Source organism: Rhinoderma darwinii (genome assembly GCF_050947455.1).
Source record: "Rhinoderma darwinii isolate aRhiDar2 chromosome 5 unlocalized genomic scaffold, aRhiDar2.hap1 SUPER_5_unloc_10, whole genome shotgun sequence".
NCBI classification, from domain to species: domain Eukaryota; kingdom Metazoa; phylum Chordata; class Amphibia; order Anura; family Rhinodermatidae; genus Rhinoderma; species Rhinoderma darwinii.
In genome coordinates, this window is record NW_027461766.1 from 501,292 (window position 1) to 523,145 (window position 21,854).

Here is a 21,854-nt window from a genome sequence, read left to right on the forward strand (position 1 = left end):
GCCACAATGGACCTACCTGTGTACACTAGATGGATGTGATGGAATGTACTGTCGTCCCTACATTTCAAGAAGAAGTAAGAATTGCAGTTGCAACAAAGCCTTGCTTGCCTACGAAGAGAGCAGCAATTTGGATTTGTTACTATGTTACCTAGAAGAATAACAAACTGTGCAAGGATGGAGGTTGTAGGAGCAAGGAGAAGTTGTCTGTAAAGTTGGTGGATGCCTATTTTCCATTTTGCAGTCCCTTGTCTCCCTCTTGTGGCCTCCTGGAGGCAACTAGCTGTGCAAAAAAAAGACAGCCTGGCGGCCGGCTGTTGCAGTGTTGCCCTCTCAGGCAACACTGAGTGACTGACTGAGCCTCACCGTCTTATATAAAGTTCAGACGGAACTTTGCACGTGTCATAGTGGAGCCCTCAGGATTCCAGAGCCAGCTTTCTGACATCATAATGGGGCCTCAGAGATAAAAGCCTGGGCCCAGGCAGTGTTGGTCAGTGCTGCTCAGCAGGCAGCACTGGACTGGACTGGATTACAGCTGATACAAGGTGTGAAGGAACAAGGGGTGGCTGTGGGCATGCACTTGCTGCCGCTGCCAGTGTTTATCTGCATGGCAGCAGGGCATTTGGGCGTTGCCAGGAAGGCGTTTTTATGTAGATTCCTCCTCTTTCAGCACTGCATTGTGGTGCAAGCAAAAGAAGCAAATCCTGTCTGGCTTCCTCTCCGGCCTTTATTCACCTCCCGTGTAGCTGTGAGTGTGTGAGCCTGCAGGGCCCCATGGAATTGCCTAGAAGTAGGCTGAATCGCTGCAAGGGCTGAACAGCAGTATCGGGCAGGCTCGGGCAACGCGCGGCCCGTTCGGGTTATCGCTTCTCGGCCTTTTGGCTAAGATCAAGTGTAGTATCTGTTCTTATCAGTTTAATATCTGATACGTCCCCTATCTGGGGACCATATATTAAATGGATTTTTAGAACAGGGAGATGGAAATAGAGCTTGCTCTGTCCACTCCACGCATTGACCTGGTATTGCAGTATTTCCAGGACCGGTGCACCCTTTCCTTATGTGTTGACTAAAAGCAGATTCCAAAAGTGTTTTTTGTCTTTGCTATTGTTTCTGTCTTTCTGAAGGGATCTCCCCTTTTAATCCCATTATTTCAACACCTGTTGGACAATGCATGAGTGATAATGAGCTCATTGATTAAATGCAATTAATGAATAGATTGCCACCTCTTGTTGTGTGTCGTCTGTGTTTCTGTGTTTCCGGCATTTCACATTGGAACACCTCATTCACCTTCCTTGTCTTCTCTCCGCCCTCCCTTTTAGGTAAGTTAAAGAGCTGCACCTGAGCCAGCCACTGATTGATTGATTGATTGATTGATTGATTGATTGATTGATTGATGCAGCACAACAGTCAAATAGTGGAGTGGAGTAGGGGAACAGCAAACAGCCAATAAAGCAGCCCGCCCGCTCGCCTGCCCGCCACAATGGACCTACCTGTGTACACTAGATGGATGTGATGGAATGTACTGTCGTCCCTACATTTCAAGAAGAAGTAAGAATTGCAGTTGCAACAAAGCCTTGCTTGCCTACAAAGAGAGCAGCAATTTGGATTTGTTACTATGTTACCTAGAAGAATAACAAACTGTGCAAGGATGGAGGTTGTAGGAGCAAGGAGAAGTTGTCTGTAAAGTTGGTGGATGCCTATTTTCCATTTTGCAGTCCCTTGTCTCCCTCTTGTGGCCTCCTGGAGGCAACTAGCTGTGCAAAAAAAAGACAGCCTGGCGGCCGGCTGTTGCAGTGTTGCCCTCTCAGGCAACACTGAGTGACTGACTGAGCCTCACCGTCTTATATAAAGTTCAGACGGAACTTTGCACGTGTCATAGTGGAGCCCTCAGGATTCCAGAGCCAGCTTTCTGACATCATAATGGGGCCTCAGAGATAAAAGCCTGGGCCCAGGCAGTGTTGGTCAGTGCTGCTCAGCAGGCAGCACTGGACTGGACTGGATTACAGCTGATACAAGGTGTGAAGGAACAAGGGGTGGCTGTGGGCATGCACTTGCTGCCGCTGCCAGTGTTTATCTGCATGGCAGCAGGGCATTTGGGCGTTGCCAGGAAGGCGTTTTTATGTAGATTCCTCCTCTTTCAGCACTGCATTGTGGTGCAAGCAAAAGAAGCAAATCCTGTCTGGCTTCCTCTCCGGCCTTTATTCACCTCCCGTGTAGCTGTGAGTGTGTGAGCCTGCAGGGCCCCATGGAATTGCCTAGAAGTAGGCTGAATCGCTGCAAGGGCTGAACAGCAGTATCGGGCAGGCTCGGGCAACGCGCGGCCCGTTCGGGTTATCGCTTCTCGGCCTTTTGGCTAAGATCAAGTGTAGTATCTGTTCTTATCAGTTTAATATCTGATACGTCCCCTATCTGGGGACCATATATTAAATGGATTTTTAGAACAGGGAGATGGAAATAGAGCTTGCTCTGTCCACTCCACGCATTGACCTGGTATTGCAGTATTTCCAGGACCGGTGCACCCTTTCCTTATGTGTTGACTAAAAGCAGATTCCAAAAGTGTTTTTTGTCTTTGCTATTGTTTCTGTCTTTCTGAAGGGATCTCCCCTTTTAATCCCATTATTTCAACACCTGTTGGACAATGCATGAGTGATAATGAGCTCATTGATTAAATGCAATTAATGAATAGATTGCCACCTCTTGTTGTGTGTCGTCTGTGTTTCTGTGTTTCCGGCATTTCACATTGGAACACCTCATTCACCTTCCTTGTCTTCTCTCCGCCCTCCCTTTTAGGTAAGTTAAAGAGCTGCACCTGAGCCAGCCACTGATTGATTGATTGATTGATTGATTGATTGATTGATTGATTGATTGATGCAGCACAACAGTCAAATAGTGGAGTGGAGTAGGGGAACAGCAAACAGCCAATAAAGCAGCCCGCCCGCTCGCCTGCCCGCCACAATGGACCTACCTGTGTACACTAGATGGATGTGATGGAATGTACTGTCGTCCCTACATTTCAAGAAGAAGTAAGAATTGCAGTTGCAACAAAGCCTTGCTTGCCTACAAAGAGAGCAGCAATTTGGATTTGTTACTATGTTACCTAGAAGAATAACAAACTGTGCAAGGATGGAGGTTGTAGGAGCAAGGAGAAGTTGTCTGTAAAGTTGGTGGATGCCTATTTTCCATTTTGCAGTCCCTTGTCTCCCTCTTGTGGCCTCCTGGAGGCAACTAGCTGTGCAAAAAAAAGACAGCCTGGCGGCCGGCTGTTGCAGTGTTGCCCTCTCAGGCAACACTGAGTGACTGACTGAGCCTCACCGTCTTATATAAAGTTCAGACGGAACTTTGCACGTGTCATAGTGGAGCCCTCAGGATTCCAGAGCCAGCTTTCTGACATCATAATGGGGCCTCAGAGATAAAAGCCTGGGCCCAGGCAGTGTTGGTCAGTGCTGCTCAGCAGGCAGCACTGGACTGGACTGGATTACAGCTGATACAAGGTGTGAAGGAACAAGGGGTGGCTGTGGGCATGCACTTGCTGCCGCTGCCAGTGTTTATCTGCATGGCAGCAGGGCATTTGGGCGTTGCCAGGAAGGCGTTTTTATGTAGATTCCTCCTCTTTCAGCACTGCATTGTGGTGCAAGCAAAAGAAGCAAATCCTGTCTGGCTTCCTCTCCGGCCTTTATTCACCTCCCGTGTAGCTGTGAGTGTGTGAGCCTGCAGGGCCCCATGGAATTGCCTAGAAGTAGGCTGAATCGCTGCAAGGGCTGAACAGCAGTATCGGGCAGGCTCGGGCAACGCGCGGCCCGTTCGGGTTATCGCTTCTCGGCCTTTTGGCTAAGATCAAGTGTAGTATCTGTTCTTATCAGTTTAATATCTGATACGTCCCCTATCTGGGGACCATATATTAAATGGATTTTTAGAACAGGGAGATGGAAATAGAGCTTGCTCTGTCCACTCCACGCATTGACCTGGTATTGCAGTATTTCCAGGACCGGTGCACCCTTTCCTTATGTGTTGACTAAAAGCAGATTCCAAAAGTGTTTTTTGTCTTTGCTATTGTTTCTGTCTTTCTGAAGGGATCTCCCCTTTTAATCCCATTATTTCAACACCTGTTGGACAATGCATGAGTGATAATGAGCTCATTGATTAAATGCAATTAATGAATAGATTGCCACCTCTTGTTGTGTGTCGTCTGTGTTTCTGTGTTTCCGGCATTTCACATTGGAACACCTCATTCACCTTCCTTGTCTTCTCTCCGCCCTCCCTTTTAGGTAAGTTAAAGAGCTGCACCTGAGCCAGCCACTGATTGATTGATTGATTGATTGATTGATTGATTGATTGATTGATTGATTGATTGATTGATGCAGCACAACAGTCAAATAGTGGAGTGGAGTAGGGGAACAGCAAACAGCCAATAAAGCAGCCCGCCCGCTCGCCTGCCCGCCACAATGGACCTACCTGTGTACACTAGATGGATGTGATGGAATGTACTGTCGTCCCTACATTTCAAGAAGAAGTAAGAATTGCAGTTGCAACAAAGCCTTGCTTGCCTACAAAGAGAGCAGCAATTTGGATTTGTTACTATGTTACCTAGAAGAATAACAAACTGTGCAAGGATGGAGGTTGTAGGAGCAAGGAGAAGTTGTCTGTAAAGTTGGTGGATGCCTATTTTCCATTTTGCAGTCCCTTGTCTCCCTCTTGTGGCCTCCTGGAGGCAACTAGCTGTGCAAAAAAAAGACAGCCTGGCGGCCGGCTGTTGCAGTGTTGCCCTCTCAGGCAACACTGAGTGACTGACTGAGCCTCACCGTCTTATATAAAGTTCAGACGGAACTTTGCACGTGTCATAGTGGAGCCCTCAGGATTCCAGAGCCAGCTTTCTGACATCATAATGGGGCCTCAGAGATAAAAGCCTGGGCCCAGGCAGTGTTGGTCAGTGCTGCTCAGCAGGCAGCACTGGACTGGACTGGATTACAGCTGATACAAGGTGTGAAGGAACAAGGGGTGGCTGTGGGCATGCACTTGCTGCCGCTGCCAGTGTTTATCTGCATGGCAGCAGGGCATTTGGGCGTTGCCAGGAAGGCGTTTTTATGTAGATTCCTCCTCTTTCAGCACTGCATTGTGGTGCAAGCAAAAGAAGCAAATCCTGTCTGGCTTCCTCTCCGGCCTTTATTCACCTCCCGTGTAGCTGTGAGTGTGTGAGCCTGCAGGGCCCCATGGAATTGCCTAGAAGTAGGCTGAATCGCTGCAAGGGCTGAACAGCAGTATCGGGCAGGCTCGGGCAACGCGCGGCCCGTTCGGGTTATCGCTTCTCGGCCTTTTGGCTAAGATCAAGTGTAGTATCTGTTCTTATCAGTTTAATATCTGATACGTCCCCTATCTGGGGACCATATATTAAATGGATTTTTAGAACAGGGAGATGGAAATAGAGCTTGCTCTGTCCACTCCACGCATTGACCTGGTATTGCAGTATTTCCAGGACCGGTGCACCCTTTCCTTATGTGTTGACTAAAAGCAGATTCCAAAAGTGTTTTTTGTCTTTGCTATTGTTTCTGTCTTTCTGAAGGGATCTCCCCTTTTAATCCCATTATTTCAACACCTGTTGGACAATGCATGAGTGATAATGAGCTCATTGATTAAATGCAATTAATGAATAGATTGCCACCTCTTGTTGTGTGTCGTCTGTGTTTCTGTGTTTCCGGCATTTCACATTGGAACACCTCATTCACCTTCCTTGTCTTCTCTCCGCCCTCCCTTTTAGGTAAGTTAAAGAGCTGCCCCTGAGCCAGCCACTGATTGATTGATTGATTGATTGATTGATTGATTGATTGATTGATTGATTGATTGATTGATGCAGCACAACAGTCAAATAGTGGAGTGGAGTAGGGGAACAGCAAACAGCCAATAAAGCAGCCCGCCCGCTCGCCTGCCCGCCACAATGGACCTACCTGTGTACACTAGATGGATGTGATGGAATGTACTGTCGTCCCTACATTTCAAGAAGAAGTAAGAATTGCAGTTGCAACAAAGCCTTGCTTGCCTACAAAGAGAGCAGCAATTTGGATTTGTTACTATGTTACCTAGAAGAATAACAAACTGTGCAAGGATGGAGGTTGTAGGAGCAAGGAGAAGTTGTCTGTAAAGTTGGTGGATGCCTATTTTCCATTTTGCAGTCCCTTGTCTCCCTCTTGTGGCCTCCTGGAGGCAACTAGCTGTGCAAAAAAAAGACAGCCTGGCGGCCGGCTGTTGCAGTGTTGCCCTCTCAGGCAACACTGAGTGACTGACTGAGCCTCACCGTCTTATATAAAGTTCAGACGGAACTTTGCACGTGTCATAGTGGAGCCCTCAGGATTCCAGAGCCAGCTTTCTGACATCATAATGGGGCCTCAGAGATAAAAGCCTGGGCCCAGGCAGTGTTGGTCAGTGCTGCTCAGCAGGCAGCACTGGACTGGACTGGATTACAGCTGATACAAGGTGTGAAGGAACAAGGGGTGGCTGTGGGCATGCACTTGCTGCCGCTGCCAGTGTTTATCTGCATGGCAGCAGGGCATTTGGGCGTTGCCAGGAAGGCGTTTTTATGTAGATTCCTCCTCTTTCAGCACTGCATTGTGGTGCAAGCAAAAGAAGCAAATCCTGTCTGGCTTCCTCTCCGGCCTTTATTCACCTCCCGTGTAGCTGTGAGTGTGTGAGCCTGCAGGGCCCCATGGAATTGCCTAGAAGTAGGCTGAATCGCTGCAAGGGCTGAACAGCGGTATCGGGCAGGCTCGGGCAACGCGCGGCCCGTTCGGGTTATCGCTTCTCGGCCTTTTGGCTAAGATCAAGTGTAGTATCTGTTCTTATCAGTTTAATATCTGATACGTCCCCTATCTGGGGACCATATATTAAATGGATTTTTAGAACAGGGAGATGGAAATAGAGCTTGCTCTGTCCACTCCACGCATTGACCTGGTATTGCAGTATTTCCAGGACCGGTGCACCCTTTCCTTATGTGTTGACTAAAAGCAGATTCCAAAAGTGTTTTTTGTCTTTGCTATTGTTTCTGTCTTTCTGAAGGGATCTCCCCTTTTAATCCCATTATTTCAACACCTGTTGGACAATGCATGAGTGATAATGAGCTCATTGATTAAATGCAATTAATGAATAGATTGCCACCTCTTGTTGTGTGTCGTCTGTGTTTCTGTGTTTCCGGCATTTCACATTGGAACACCTCATTCACCTTCCTTGTCTTCTCTCCGCCCTCCCTTTTAGGTAAGTTAAAGAGCTGCACCTGAGCCAGCCACTGATTGATTGATTGATTGATTGATTGATTGATTGATTGATTGATTGATTGATTGATTGATGCAGCACAACAGTCAAATAGTGGAGTGGAGTAGGGGAACAGCAAACAGCCAATAAAGCAGCCCGCCCGCTCGCCTGCCCGCCACAATGGACCTACCTGTGTACACTAGATGGATGTGATGGAATGTACTGTCGTCCCTACATTTCAAGAAGAAGTAAGAATTGCAGTTGCAACAAAGCCTTGCTTGCCTACAAAGAGAGCAGCAATTTGGATTTGTTACTATGTTACCTAGAAGAATAACAAACTGTGCAAGGATGGAGGTTGTAGGAGCAAGGAGAAGTTGTCTGTAAAGTTGGTGGATGCCTATTTTCCATTTTGCAGTCCCTTGTCTCCCTCTTGTGGCCTCCTGGAGGCAACTAGCTGTGCAAAAAAAAGACAGCCTGGCGGCCGGCTGTTGCAGTGTTGCCCTCTCAGGCAACACTGAGTGACTGACTGAGCCTCACCGTCTTATATAAAGTTCAGACGGAACTTTGCACGTGTCATAGTGGAGCCCTCAGGATTCCAGAGCCAGCTTTCTGACATCATAATGGGGCCTCAGAGATAAAAGCCTGGGCCCAGGCAGTGTTGGTCAGTGCTGCTCAGCAGGCAGCACTGGACTGGACTGGATTACAGCTGATACAAGGTGTGAAGGAACAAGGGGTGGCTGTGGGCATGCACTTGCTGCCGCTGCCAGTGTTTATCTGCATGGCAGCAGGGCATTTGGGCGTTGCCAGGAAGGCGTTTTTATGTAGATTCCTCCTCTTTCAGCACTGCATTGTGGTGCAAGCAAAAGAAGCAAATCCTGTCTGGCTTCCTCTCCGGCCTTTATTCACCTCCCGTGTAGCTGTGAGTGTGTGAGCCTGCAGGGCCCCATGGAATTGCCTAGAAGTAGGCTGAATCGCTGCAAGGGCTGAACAGCAGTATCGGGCAGGCTCGGGCAACGCGCGGCCCGTTCGGGTTATCGCTTCTCGGCCTTTTGGCTAAGATCAAGTGTAGTATCTGTTCTTATCAGTTTAATATCTGATACGTCCCCTATCTGGGGACCATATATTAAATGGATTTTTAGAACAGGGAGATGGAAATAGAGCTTGCTCTGTCCACTCCACGCATTGACCTGGTATTGCAGTATTTCCAGGACCGGTGCACCCTTTCCTTATGTGTTGACTAAAAGCAGATTCCAAAAGTGTTTTTTGTCTTTGCTATTGTTTCTGTCTTTCTGAAGGGATCTCCCCTTTTAATCCCATTATTTCAACACCTGTTGGACAATGCATGAGTGATAATGAGCTCATTGATTAAATGCAATTAATGAATAGATTGCCACCTCTTGTTGTGTGTCGTCTGTGTTTCTGTGTTTCCGGCATTTCACATTGGAACACCTCATTCACCTTCCTTGTCTTCTCTCCGCCCTCCCTTTTAGGTAAGTTAAAGAGCTGCCCCTGAGCCAGCCACTGATTGATTGATTGATTGATTGATTGATTGATTGATTGATTGATTGATTGATTGATTGATGCAGCACAACAGTCAAATAGTGGAGTGGAGTAGGGGAACAGCAAACAGCCAATAAAGCAGCCCGCCCGCTCGCCTGCCCGCCACAATGGACCTACCTGTGTACACTAGATGGATGTGATGGAATGTACTGTCGTCCCTACATTTCAAGAAGAAGTAAGAATTGCAGTTGCAACAAAGCCTTGCTTGCCTACAAAGAGAGCAGCAATTTGGATTTGTTACTATGTTACCTAGAAGAATAACAAACTGTGCAAGGATGGAGGTTGTAGGAGCAAGGAGAAGTTGTCTGTAAAGTTGGTGGATGCCTATTTTCCATTTTGCAGTCCCTTGTCTCCCTCTTGTGGCCTCCTGGAGGCAACTAGCTGTGCAAAAAAAAGACAGCCTGGCGGCCGGCTGTTGCAGTGTTGCCCTCTCAGGCAACACTGAGTGACTGACTGAGCCTCACCGTCTTATATAAAGTTCAGACGGAACTTTGCACGTGTCATAGTGGAGCCCTCAGGATTCCAGAGCCAGCTTTCTGACATCATAATGGGGCCTCAGAGATAAAAGCCTGGGCCCAGGCAGTGTTGGTCAGTGCTGCTCAGCAGGCAGCACTGGACTGGACTGGATTACAGCTGATACAAGGTGTGAAGGAACAAGGGGTGGCTGTGGGCATGCACTTGCTGCCGCTGCCAGTGTTTATCTGCATGGCAGCAGGGCATTTGGGCGTTGCCAGGAAGGCGTTTTTATGTAGATTCCTCCTCTTTCAGCACTGCATTGTGGTGCAAGCAAAAGAAGCAAATCCTGTCTGGCTTCCTCTCCGGCCTTTATTCACCTCCCGTGTAGCTGTGAGTGTGTGAGCCTGCAGGGCCCCATGGAATTGCCTAGAAGTAGGCTGAATCGCTGCAAGGGCTGAACAGCGGTATCGGGCAGGCTCGGGCAACGCGCGGCCCGTTCGGGTTATCGCTTCTCGGCCTTTTGGCTAAGATCAAGTGTAGTATCTGTTCTTATCAGTTTAATATCTGATACGTCCCCTATCTGGGGACCATATATTAAATGGATTTTTAGAACAGGGAGATGGAAATAGAGCTTGCTCTGTCCACTCCACGCATTGACCTGGTATTGCAGTATTTCCAGGACCGGTGCACCCTTTCCTTATGTGTTGACTAAAAGCAGATTCCAAAAGTGTTTTTTGTCTTTGCTATTGTTTCTGTCTTTCTGAAGGGATCTCCCCTTTTAATCCCATTATTTCAACACCTGTTGGACAATGCATGAGTGATAATGAGCTCATTGATTAAATGCAATTAATGAATAGATTGCCACCTCTTGTTGTGTGTCGTCTGTGTTTCTGTGTTTCCGGCATTTCACATTGGAACACCTCATTCACCTTCCTTGTCTTCTCTCCGCCCTCCCTTTTAGGTAAGTTAAAGAGCTGCACCTGAGCCAGCCACTGATTGATTGATTGATTGATTGATTGATTGATTGATTGATTGATGCAGCACAACAGTCAAATAGTGGAGTGGAGTAGGGGAACAGCAAACAGCCAATAAAGCAGCCCGCCCGCTCGCCTGCCCGCCACAATGGACCTACCTGTGTACACTAGATGGATGTGATGGAATGTACTGTCGTCCCTACATTTCAAGAAGAAGTAAGAATTGCAGTTGCAACAAAGCCTTGCTTGCCTACAAAGAGAGCAGCAATTTGGATTTGTTACTATGTTACCTAGAAGAATAACAAACTGTGCAAGGATGGAGGTTGTAGGAGCAAGGAGAAGTTGTCTGTAAAGTTGGTGGATGCCTATTTTCCATTTTGCAGTCCCTTGTCTCCCTCTTGTGGCCTCCTGGAGGCAACTAGCTGTGCAAAAAAAAGACAGCCTGGCGGCCGGCTGTTGCAGTGTTGCCCTCTCAGGCAACACTGAGTGACTGACTGAGCCTCACCGTCTTATATAAAGTTCAGACGGAACTTTGCACGTGTCATAGTGGAGCCCTCAGGATTCCAGAGCCAGCTTTCTGACATCATAATGGGGCCTCAGAGATAAAAGCCTGGGCCCAGGCAGTGTTGGTCAGTGCTGCTCAGCAGGCAGCACTGGACTGGACTGGATTACAGCTGATACAAGGTGTGAAGGAACAAGGGGTGGCTGTGGGCATGCACTTGCTGCCGCTGCCAGTGTTTATCTGCATGGCAGCAGGGCATTTGGGCGTTGCCAGGAAGGCGTTTTTATGTAGATTCCTCCTCTTTCAGCACTGCATTGTGGTGCAAGCAAAAGAAGCAAATCCTGTCTGGCTTCCTCTCCGGCCTTTATTCACCTCCCGTGTAGCTGTGAGTGTGTGAGCCTGCAGGGCCCCATGGAATTGCCTAGAAGTAGGCTGAATCGCTGCAAGGGCTGAACAGCAGTATCGGGCAGGCTCGGGCAACGCGCGGCCCGTTCGGGTTATCGCTTCTCGGCCTTTTGGCTAAGATCAAGTGTAGTATCTGTTCTTATCAGTTTAATATCTGATACGTCCCCTATCTGGGGACCATATATTAAATGGATTTTTAGAACAGGGAGATGGAAATAGAGCTTGCTCTGTCCACTCCACGCATTGACCTGGTATTGCAGTATTTCCAGGACCGGTGCACCCTTTCCTTATGTGTTGACTAAAAGCAGATTCCAAAAGTGTTTTTTGTCTTTGCTATTGTTTCTGTCTTTCTGAAGGGATCTCCCCTTTTAATCCCATTATTTCAACACCTGTTGGACAATGCATGAGTGATAATGAGCTCATTGATTAAATGCAATTAATGAATAGATTGCCACCTCTTGTTGTGTGTCGTCTGTGTTTCTGTGTTTCCGGCATTTCACATTGGAACACCTCATTCACCTTCCTTGTCTTCTCTCCGCCCTCCCTTTTAGGTAAGTTAAAGAGCTGCACCTGAGCCAGCCACTGATTGATTGATTGATTGATTGATTGATTGATTGATTGATTGATGCAGCACAACAGTCAAATAGTGGAGTGGAGTAGGGGAACAGCAAACAGCCAATAAAGCAGCCCGCCCGCTCGCCTGCCCGCCACAATGGACCTACCTGTGTACACTAGATGGATGTGATGGAATGTACTGTCGTCCCTACATTTCAAGAAGAAGTAAGAATTGCAGTTGCAACAAAGCCTTGCTTGCCTACAAAGAGAGCAGCAATTTGGATTTGTTACTATGTTACCTAGAAGAATAACAAACTGTGCAAGGATGGAGGTTGTAGGAGCAAGGAGAAGTTGTCTGTAAAGTTGGTGGATGCCTATTTTCCATTTTGCAGTCCCTTGTCTCCCTCTTGTGGCCTCCTGGAGGCAACTAGCTGTGCAAAAAAAAGACAGCCTGGCGGCCGGCTGTTGCAGTGTTGCCCTCTCAGGCAACACTGAGTGACTGACTGAGCCTCACCGTCTTATATAAAGTTCAGACGGAACTTTGCACGTGTCATAGTGGAGCCCTCAGGATTCCAGAGCCAGCTTTCTGACATCATAATGGGGCCTCAGAGATAAATGCCTGGGCCCAGGCAGTGTTGGTCAGTGCTGCTCAGCAGGCAGCACTGGACTGGACTGGATTACAGCTGATACAAGGTGTGAAGGAACAAGGGGTGGCTGTGGGCATGCACTTGCTGCCGCTGCCAGTGTTTATCTGCATGGCAGCAGGGCATTTGGGCGTTGCCAGGAAGGCGTTTTTATGTAGATTCCTCCTCTTTCAGCACTGCATTGTGGTGCAAGCAAAAGAAGCAAATCCTGTCTGGCTTCCTCTCCGGCCTTTATTCACCTCCCGTGTAGCTGTGAGTGTGTGAGCCTGCAGGGCCCCATGGAATTGCCTAGAAGTAGGCTGAATCGCTGCAAGGGCTGAACAGCAGTATCGGGCAGGCTCGGGCAACGCGCGGCCCGTTCGGGTTATCGCTTCTCGGCCTTTTGGCTAAGATCAAGTGTAGTATCTGTTCTTATCAGTTTAATATCTGATACGTCCCCTATCTGGGGACCATATATTAAATGGATTTTTAGAACAGGGAGATGGAAATAGAGCTTGCTCTGTCCACTCCACGCATTGACCTGGTATTGCAGTATTTCCAGGACCGGTGCACCCTTTCCTTATGTGTTGACTAAAAGCAGATTCCAAAAGTGTTTTTTGTCTTTGCTATTGTTTCTGTCTTTCTGAAGGGATCTCCCCTTTTAATCCCATTATTTCAACACCTGTTGGACAATGCATGAGTGATAATGAGCTCATTGATTAAATGCAATTAATGAATAGATTGCCACCTCTTGTTGTGTGTCGTCTGTGTTTCTGTGTTTCCGCATTTCACATTGGAACACCTCATTCACCTTCCTTGTCTTCTCTCCGCCCTCCCTTTTAGGTAAGTTAAAGAGCTGCACCTGAGCCAGCCACTGATTGATTGATTGATTGATTGATTGATTGATTGATTGATGCAGCACAACAGTCAAATAGTGGAGTGGAGTAGGGGAACAGCAAACAGCCAATAAAGCAGCCCGCCCGCTCGCCTGCCCGCCACAATGGACCTACCTGTGTACACTAGATGGATGTGATGGAATGTACTGTCGTCCCTACATTTCAAGAAGAAGTAAGAATTGCAGTTGCAGCAAAGCCTTGCTTGCCTACAAAGAGAGCAGCAATTTGGATTTGTTACTATGTTACCTAGAAGAATAACAAACTGTGCAAGGATGGAGGTTGTAGGAGCAAGGAGAAGTTGTCTGTAAAGTTGGTGGATGCCTATTTTCCATTTTGCAGTCCCTTGTCTCCCTCTTGTGGCCTCCTGGAGGCAACTAGCTGTGCAAAAAAAAGACAGCCTGGCGGCCGGCTGTTGCAGTGTTGCCCTCTCAGGCAACACTGAGTGACTGACTGAGCCTCACCGTCTTATATAAAGTTCAGACGGAACTTTGCACGTGTCATAGTGGAGCCCTCAGGATTCCAGAGCCAGCTTTCTGACATCATAATGGGGCCTCAGAGATAAAAGCCTGGGCCCAGGCAGTGTTGGTCAGTGCTGCTCAGCAGGCAGCACTGGACTGGACTGGATTACAGCTGATACAAGGTGTGAAGGAACAAGGGGTGGCTGTGGGCATGCACTTGCTGCCAGTGTTTATCTGCATGGCAGCAGGGCATTTGGGCGTTGCCAGGAAGGCGTTTTTATGTAGATTCCTCCTCTTTCAGCACTGCATTGTGGTGCAAGCAAAAGAAGCAAATCCTGTCTGGCTTCCTCTCCGGCCTTTATTCACCTCCCGTGTAGCTGTGAGTGTGTGAGCCTGCAGGGCCCCATGGAATTGCCTAGAAGTAGGCTGAATCGCTGCAAGGGCTGAACAGCAGTATCGGGCAGGCTCGGGCAACGCGCGGCCCGTTCGGGTTATCGCTTCTCGGCCTTTTGGCTAAGATCAAGTGTAGTATCTGTTCTTATCAGTTTAATATCTGATACGTCCCCTATCTGGGGACCATATATTAAATGGATTTTTAGAACAGGGAGATGGAAATAGAGCTTGCTCTGTCCACTCCACGCATTGACCTGGTATTGCAGTATTTCCAGGACCGGTGCACCCTTTCCTTATGTGTTGACTAAAAGCAGATTCCAAAAGTGTTTTTTGTCTTTGCTATTGTTTCTGTCTTTCTGAAGGGATCTCCCCTTTTAATCCCATTATTTCAACACCTGTTGGACAATGCATGAGTGATAATGAGCTCATTGATTAAATGCAATTAATGAATAGATTGCCACCTCTTGTTGTGTGTCGTCTGTGTTTCTGTGTTTCCGGCATTTCACATTGGAACACCTCATTCACCTTCCTTGTCTTCTCTCCGCCCTCCCTTTTAGGTAAGTTAAAGAGCTGCACCTGAGCCAGCCACTGATTGATTGATTGATTGATTGATTGATTGATTGATTGATTGATTGATTGATTGATTGATGCAGCACAACAGTCAAATAGTGGAGTGGAGTAGGGGAACAGCAAACAGCCAATAAAGCAGCCCGCCCGCTCGCCTGCCCGCCACAATGGACCTACCTGTGTACACTAGATGGATGTGATGGAATGTACTGTCGTCCCTACATTTCAAGAAGAAGTAAGAATTGCAGTTGCAACAAAGCCTTGCTTGCCTACAAAGAGAGCAGCAATTTTGATTTGTTACTATGTTACCTAGAAGAATAACAAACTGTGCAAGGATGGAGGTTGTAGGAGCAAGGAGAAGTTGTCTGTAAAGTTGGTGGATGCCTATTTTCCATTTTGCAGTCCCTTGTCTCCCTCTTGTGGCCTCCTGGAGGCAACTAGCTGTGCAAAAAAAAGACAGCCTGGCGGCCGGCTGTTGCAGTGTTGCCCTCTCAGGCAACACTGAGTGACTGACTGAGCCTCACCGTCTTATATAAAGTTCAGACGGAACTTTGCACGTGTCATAGTGGAGCCCTCAGGATTCCAGAGCCAGCTTTCTGACATCATAATGGGGCCTCAGAGATAAAAGCCTGGGCCCAGGCAGTGTTGGTCAGTGCTGCTCAGCAGGCAGCACTGGACTGGACTGGATTACAGCTGATACAAGGTGTGAAGGAACAAGGGGTGGCTGTGGGCATGCACTTGCTGCCGCTGCCAGTGTTTATCTGCATGGCAGCAGGGCATTTGGGCGTTGCCAGGAAGGCGTTTTTATGTAGATTCCTCCTCTTTCAGCACTGCATTGTGGTGCAAGCAAAAGAAGCAAATCCTGTCTGGCTTCCTCTCCGGCCTTTATTCACCTCCCGTGTAGCTGTGAGTGTGTGAGCCTGCAGGGCCCCATGGAATTGCCTAGAAGTAGGCTGAATCGCTGCAAGGGCTGAACAGCAGTATCGGGCAGGCTCGGGCAACGCGCGGCCCGTTCGGGTTATCGCTTCTCGGCCTTTTGGCTAAGATCAAGTGTAGTATCTGTTCTTATCAGTTTAATATCTGATACGTCCCCTATCTGGGGACCATATATTAAATGGATTTTTAGAACAGGGAGATGGAAATAGAGCTTGCTCTGTCCACTCCACGCATTGACCTGGTATTGCAGTATTTCCAGGACCGGTGCACCCTTTCCTTATGTGTTGACTAAAAGCAGATTCCAAAAGTGTTTTTTGTCTTTGCTATTGTTTCTGTCTTTCTGAAGGGATCTCCCCTTTTAATCCCATTATTTCAACACCTGTTGGACAATGCATGAGTGATAATGAGCTCATTGATTAAATGCAATTAATGAATAGATTGCCACCTCTTGTTGTGTGTCGTCTGTGTTTCTGTGTTTCCGGCATTTCACATTGGAACACCTCATTCACCTTCCTTGTCTTCTCTCCGCCCTCCCTTTTAGGTAAGTTAAAGAGCTGCACCTGAGCCAGCCACTGATTGATTGATTGATTGATTGATTGATTGATTGATTGATTGATTGATTGATGCAGCACAACAGTCAAATAGTGGAGTGGAGTAGGGGAACAGCAAACAGCCAATAAAGCAGCCCGCCCGCTCGCCTGCCCGCCACAATGGACCTACCTGTGTACACTAGATGGATGTGATGGAATGTACTGTCGTCCCTACATTTCAAGAAGAAGTAAGAATTGCAGTTGCAACAAAGCCTTGCTTGCCTACAAAGAGAGCAGCAATTTGGATTTGTTACTATGTTACCTAGAAGAATAACAAACTGTGCAAGGATGGAGGTTGTAGGAGCAAGGAGAAGTTGTCTGTAAAGTTGGTGGATGCCTATTTTCCATTTTGCAGTCCCTTGTCTCCCTCTTGTGGCCTCCTGGAGGCAACTAGCTGTGCAAAAAAAAGACAGCCTGGCGGCCGGCTGTTGCAGTGTTGCCCTCTCAGGCAACACTGAGTGACTGACTGAGCCTCACCGTCTTATATAAAGTTCAGACGGAACTTTGCACGTGTCATAGTGGAGCCCTCAGGATTCCAGAGCCAGCTTTCTGACATCATAATGGGGCCTCAGAGATAAAAGCCTGGGCCCAGGCAGTGTTGGTCAGTGCTGCTCAGCAGGCAGCACTGGACTGGACTGGATTACAGCTGATACAAGGTGTGAAGGAACAAGGGGTGGCTGTGGGCATGCACTTGCTGCCGCTGCCAGTGTTTATCTGCATGGCAGCAGGGCATTTGGGCGTTGCCAGGAAGGCGTTTTTATGTAGATTCCTCCTCTTTCAGCACTGCATTGTGGTGCAAGCAAAAGAAGCAAATCCTGTCTGGCTTCCTCTCCGGCCTTTATTCACCTCCCGTGTAGCTGTGAGTGTGTGAGCCTGCAGGGCCCCATGGAATTGCCTAGAAGTAGGCTGAATCGCTGCAAGGGCTGAACAGCAGTATCGGGCAGGCTCGGGCAACGCGCGGCCCGTTCGGGTTATCGCTTCTCGGCCTTTTGGCTAAGATCAAGTGTAGTATCTGTTCTTATCAGTTTAATATCTGATACGTCCCCTATCTGGGGACCATATATTAAATGGATTTTTAGAACAGGGAGATGGAAATAGAGCTTGCTCTGTCCACTCCACGCATTGACCTGGTATTGCAGTATTTCCAGGACCGGTGCACCCTTTCCTTATGTGTTGACTAAAAGCAGATTCCAAAAGTGTTTTTTGTCTTTGCTATTGTTTCTGTCTTTCTGAAGGGATCTCCCCTTTTAATCCCATTATTTCAACACCTGTTGGACAATGCATGAGTGATAATGAGCTCATTGATTAAATGCAATTAATGAATAGATTGCCACCTCTTGTTGTGTGTCGTCTGTGTTTCTGTGTTTCCGGCATTTCACATTGGAACACCTCATTCACCTTCCTTGTCTTCTCTCCGCCCTCCCTTTTAGGTAAGTTAAAGAGCTGCACCTGAGCCAGCCACTGATTGATTGATTGATGGATTGATTGATTGATTGATTGATTGATTGATTGATTGATTGATTGATGCAGCACAACAGTCAAATAGTGGAGTGGAGTAGGGGAACAGCAACCAGCCAATAAAGCAGCCCGCCCGCTCGCCTGCCCGCCACAATGGACCTACCTGTGTACACTAGATGGATGTGATGGAATGTACTGTCGTCCCTACATTTCAAGAAGAAGTAAGAATTGCAGTTGCAACAAAGCCTTGCTTGCCTACAAAGAGAGCAGCAATTTGGATTTGTTACTATGTTACCTAGAAGAATAACAAACTGTGCAAGGATGGAGGTTGTAGGAGCAAGGAGAAGTTGTCTGTAAAGTTGGTGGATGCCTATTTTCCATTTTGCAGTCCCTTGTCTCCCTCTTGTGGCCTCCTGGAGGCAACTAGCTGTGCAAAAAAAAGACAGCCTGGCGGCCGGCTGTTGCAGTGTTGCCCTCTCAGGCAACACTGAGTGACTGACTGAGCCTCACCGTCTTATATAAAGTTCAGACGGAACTTTGCACGTGTCATAGTGGAGCCCTCAGGATTCCAGAGCCAGCTTTCTGACATCATAATGGGGCCTCAGAGATAAAAGCCTGGGCCCAGGCAGTGTTGGTCAGTGCTGCTCAGCAGGCAGCACTGGACTGGACTGGATTACAGCTGATACAAGGTGTGAAGGAACAAGGGGTGGCTGTGGGCATGCACTTGCTGCCGCTGCCAGTGTTTATCTGCATGGCAGCAGGGCATTTGGGCGTTGCCAGGAAGGCGTTTTTATGTAGATTCCTCCTCTTTCAGCACTGCATTGTGGTGCAAGCAAAAGAAGCAAATCCTGTCTGGCTTCCTCTCCGGCCTTTATTCACCTCCCGTGTAGCTGTGAGTGTGTGAGCCTGCAGGGCCCCATGGAATTGCCTAGAAGTAGGCTGAATCGCTGCAAGGGCTGAACAGCAGTATCGGGCAGGCTCGGGCAACGCGCGGCCCGTTCGGGTTATCGCTTCTCGGCCTTTTGGCTAAGATCAAGTGTAGTATCTGTTCTTATCAGTTTAATATCTGATACGTCCCCTATCTGGGGACCATATATTAAATGGATTTTTAGAACAGGGAGATGGAAATAGAGCTTGCTCTGTCCACTCCACGCATTGACCTGGTATTGCAGTATTTCCAGGACCGGTGCACCCTTTCCTTATGTGTTGACTAAAAGCAGATTCCAAAAGTGTTTTTTGTCTTTGCTATTGTTTCTGTCTTTCTGAAGGGATCTCCCCTTTTAATCCCATTATTTCAACACCTGTTGGACAATGCATGAGTGATAATGAGCTCATTGATTAAATGCAATTAATGAATAGATTGCCACCTCTTGTTGTGTGTCGTCTGTGTTTCTGTGTTTCCGGCATTTCACATTGGAACACCTCATTCACCTTCCTTGTCTTCTCTCCGCCCTCCCTTTTAGGTAAGTTAAAGAGCTGCACCTGAGCCAGCCACTGATTGATTGATTGATGGATTGATTGATTGATTGATTGATTGATTGATTGATTGATTGATTGATTGATGCAGCACAACAGTCAAATAGTGGAGTGGAGTAGGGGAACAGCAACCAGCCAATAAAGCAGCCCGCCCGCTCGCCTGCCCGCCACAATGGACCTACCTGTGTACACTAGATGGATGTGATGGAATGTACTGTCGTCCCTACATTTCAAGAAGAAGTAAGAATTGCAGTTGCAACAAAGCCTTGCTTGCCTACAAAGAGAGCAGCAATTTGGATTTGTTACTATGTTACCTAGAAGAATAACAAACTGTGCAAGGATGGAGGTTGTAGGAGCAAGGAGAAGTTGTCTGTAAAGTTGGTGGATGCCTATTTTCCATTTTGCAGTCCCTTGTCTCCCTCTTGTGGCCTCCTGGAGGCAACTAGCTGTGCAAAAAAAAGACAGCCTGGCGGCCGGCTGTTGCAGTGTTGCCCTCTCAGGCAACACTGAGTGACTGACTGAGCCTCACCGTCTTATATAAAGTTCAGACGGAACTTTGCACGTGTCATAGTGGAGCCCTCAGGATTCCAGAGCCAGCTTTCTGACATCATAATGGGGCCTCAGAGATAAAAGCCTGGGCCCAGGCAGTGTTGGTCAGTGCTGCTCAGCAGGCAGCACTGGACTGGACTGGATTACAGCTGATACAAGGTGTGAAGGAACAAGGGGTGGCTGTGGGCATGCACTTGCTGCCGCTGCCAGTGTTTATCTGCATGGCAGCAGGGCATTTGGGCGTTGCCAGGAAGGCGTTTTTATGTAGATTCCTCCTCTTTCAGCACTGCATTGTGGTGCAAGCAAAAGAAGCAAATCCTGTCTGGCTTCCTCTCCGGCCTTTATTCACCTCCCGTGTAGCTGTGAGTGTGTGAGCCTGCAGGGCCCCATGGAATTGCCTAGAAGTAGGCTGAATCGCTGCAAGGGCTGAACAGCAGTATCGGGCAGGCTCGGGCAACGCGCGGCCCGTTCGGGTTATCGCTTCTCGGCCTTTTGGCTAAGATCAAGTGTAGTATCTGTTCTTATCAGTTTAATATCTGATACGTCCCCTATCTGGGGACCATATATTAAATGGATTTTTAGAACAGGGAGATGGAAATAGAGCTTGCTCTGTCCACTCCACGCATTGACCTGGTATTGCAGTATTTCCAGGACCGGTGCACCCTTTCCTTATGTGTTGACTAAAAGCAGATTCCAAAAGTGTTTTTTGTCTTTGCTATTGTTTCTGTCTTTCTGAAGGGATCTCCCCTTTTAATCCCATTATTTCAACACCTGTTGGACAATGCATGAGTGATAATGAGCTCATTGATTAAATGCAATTAATGAATAGATTGCCACCTCTTGTTGTGTGTCGTCTGTGTTTCTGTGTTTCCGGCATTTCACATTGGAACACCTCATTCACCTTCCTTGTCTTCTCTCCGCCCTCCCTTTTAGGTAAGTTAAAGAGCTGCACCTGAGCCAGCCACTGATTGATTGATTGATTGATTGATTGATTGATTGATTGATTGATTGATGCAGCACAACAGTCAAATAGTGGAGTGGAGTAGGGGAACAGCAAACAGCCAATAAAGCAGCCCGCCCGCTCGCCTGCCCGCCACAATGGACCTACCTGTGTACACTAGATGGATGTGATGGAATGTACTGTCGTCCCTACATTTCAAGAAGAAGTAAGAATTGCAGTTGCAACAAAGCCTTGCTTGCCTACAAAGAGAGCAGCAATTTGGATTTGTTACTATGTTACCTAGAAGAATAACAAACTGTGCAAGGATGGAGGTTGTAGGAGCAAGGAGAAGTTGTCTGTAAAGTTGGTGGATGCCTATTTTCCATTTTGCAGTCCCTTGTCTCCCTCTTGTGGCCTCCTGGAGGCAACTAGCTGTGCAAAAAAAAGACAGCCTGGCGGCCGGCTGTTGCAGTGTTGCCCTCTCAGGCAACACTGAGTGACTGACTGAGCCTCACCGTCTTATATAAAGTTCAGACGGAACTTTGCACGTGTCATAGTGGAGCCCTCAGGATTCCAGAGCCAGCTTTCTGACATCATAATGGGGCCTCAGAGATAAAAGCCTGGGCCCAGGCAGTGTTGGTCAGTGCTGCTCAGCAGGCAGCACTGGACTGGACTGGATTACAGCTGATACAAGGTGTGAAGGAACAAGGGGTGGCTGTGGGCATGCACTTGCTGCCGCTGCCAGTGTTTATCTGCATGGCAGCAGGGCATTTGGGCGTTGCCAGGAAGGCGTTTTTATGTAGATTCCTCCTCTTTCAGCACTGCATTGTGGTGCAAGCAAAAGAAGCAAATCCTGTCTGGCTTCCTCTCCGGCCTTTATTCACCTCCCGTGTAGCTGTGAGTGTGTGAGCCTGCAGGGCCCCATGGAATTGCCTAGAAGTAGGCTGAATCGCTGCAAGGGCTGAACAGCAGTATCGGGCAGGCTCGGGCAACGCGCGGCCCGTTCGGGTTATCGCTTCTCGGCCTTTTGGCTAAGATCAAGTGTAGTATCTGTTCTTATCAGTTTAATATCTGATACGTCCCCTATCTGGGGACCATATATTAAATGGATTTTTAGAACAGGGAGATGGAAATAGAGCTTGCTCTGTCCACTCCACGCATTGACCTGGTATTGCAGTATTTCCAGGACCGGTGCACCCTTTCCTTATGTGTTGACTAAAAGCAGATTCCAAAAGTGTTTTTTGTCTTTGCTATTGTTTCTGTCTTTCTGAAGGGATCTCCCC

At 47.9% G+C, this 21,854-nt stretch overlaps 15 non-coding genes across 15 annotated transcripts; all 15 read left to right on the plus strand.

The window, feature by feature from the left end:
• The first annotated feature begins 859 nt into the window (after positions 1-859).
• Positions 860-1,050, plus strand: LOC142684673 (U2 spliceosomal RNA). Its single transcript, XR_012854275.1, has one exon. It is a non-coding gene; the product is annotated as a U2 spliceosomal RNA (small nuclear RNA).
• A 1,280-nt stretch (positions 1,051-2,330) lies between these two features.
• Positions 2,331-2,521, plus strand: LOC142684674 (U2 spliceosomal RNA). Its single transcript, XR_012854276.1, has one exon. It is a non-coding gene; the product is annotated as a U2 spliceosomal RNA (small nuclear RNA).
• A 1,284-nt stretch (positions 2,522-3,805) lies between these two features.
• LOC142684675 (U2 spliceosomal RNA) lies at positions 3,806-3,996 on the plus strand. The gene has a single exon (XR_012854277.1). It is a non-coding gene; the product is annotated as a U2 spliceosomal RNA (small nuclear RNA).
• Positions 3,997-5,292: 1,296 nt separating this feature from the next.
• On the plus strand, positions 5,293-5,483 carry LOC142684676 (U2 spliceosomal RNA). Its single transcript, XR_012854278.1, has one exon. It is a non-coding gene; the product is annotated as a U2 spliceosomal RNA (small nuclear RNA).
• Positions 5,484-6,779: 1,296 nt separating this feature from the next.
• Positions 6,780-6,970, plus strand: LOC142684678 (U2 spliceosomal RNA). Its single transcript, XR_012854279.1, has one exon. It is a non-coding gene; the product is annotated as a U2 spliceosomal RNA (small nuclear RNA).
• A 1,296-nt stretch (positions 6,971-8,266) lies between these two features.
• Positions 8,267-8,457, plus strand: LOC142684679 (U2 spliceosomal RNA). Its single transcript, XR_012854280.1, has one exon. It is a non-coding gene; the product is annotated as a U2 spliceosomal RNA (small nuclear RNA).
• A 1,296-nt stretch (positions 8,458-9,753) lies between these two features.
• On the plus strand, positions 9,754-9,944 carry LOC142684680 (U2 spliceosomal RNA). Its single transcript, XR_012854281.1, has one exon. It is a non-coding gene; the product is annotated as a U2 spliceosomal RNA (small nuclear RNA).
• Positions 9,945-11,224: 1,280 nt separating this feature from the next.
• On the plus strand, positions 11,225-11,415 carry LOC142684681 (U2 spliceosomal RNA). The gene has a single exon (XR_012854282.1). It is a non-coding gene; the product is annotated as a U2 spliceosomal RNA (small nuclear RNA).
• A 1,280-nt stretch (positions 11,416-12,695) lies between these two features.
• Positions 12,696-12,886, plus strand: LOC142684682 (U2 spliceosomal RNA). Its single transcript, XR_012854283.1, has one exon. It is a non-coding gene; the product is annotated as a U2 spliceosomal RNA (small nuclear RNA).
• Positions 12,887-14,155: 1,269 nt separating this feature from the next.
• Positions 14,156-14,346, plus strand: LOC142684684 (U2 spliceosomal RNA). Its single transcript, XR_012854285.1, has one exon. It is a non-coding gene; the product is annotated as a U2 spliceosomal RNA (small nuclear RNA).
• A 1,296-nt stretch (positions 14,347-15,642) lies between these two features.
• Positions 15,643-15,833, plus strand: LOC142684685 (U2 spliceosomal RNA). The gene has a single exon (XR_012854286.1). It is a non-coding gene; the product is annotated as a U2 spliceosomal RNA (small nuclear RNA).
• A 1,288-nt stretch (positions 15,834-17,121) lies between these two features.
• LOC142684686 (U2 spliceosomal RNA) lies at positions 17,122-17,312 on the plus strand. The gene has a single exon (XR_012854287.1). It is a non-coding gene; the product is annotated as a U2 spliceosomal RNA (small nuclear RNA).
• A 1,300-nt stretch (positions 17,313-18,612) lies between these two features.
• On the plus strand, positions 18,613-18,803 carry LOC142684687 (U2 spliceosomal RNA). Its single transcript, XR_012854288.1, has one exon. It is a non-coding gene; the product is annotated as a U2 spliceosomal RNA (small nuclear RNA).
• Positions 18,804-20,107: 1,304 nt separating this feature from the next.
• On the plus strand, positions 20,108-20,298 carry LOC142684689 (U2 spliceosomal RNA). The gene has a single exon (XR_012854289.1). It is a non-coding gene; the product is annotated as a U2 spliceosomal RNA (small nuclear RNA).
• A 1,284-nt stretch (positions 20,299-21,582) lies between these two features.
• LOC142684690 (U2 spliceosomal RNA) lies at positions 21,583-21,773 on the plus strand. Its single transcript, XR_012854290.1, has one exon. It is a non-coding gene; the product is annotated as a U2 spliceosomal RNA (small nuclear RNA).
• The last annotated feature ends 81 nt before the right edge of the window (positions 21,774-21,854 follow it).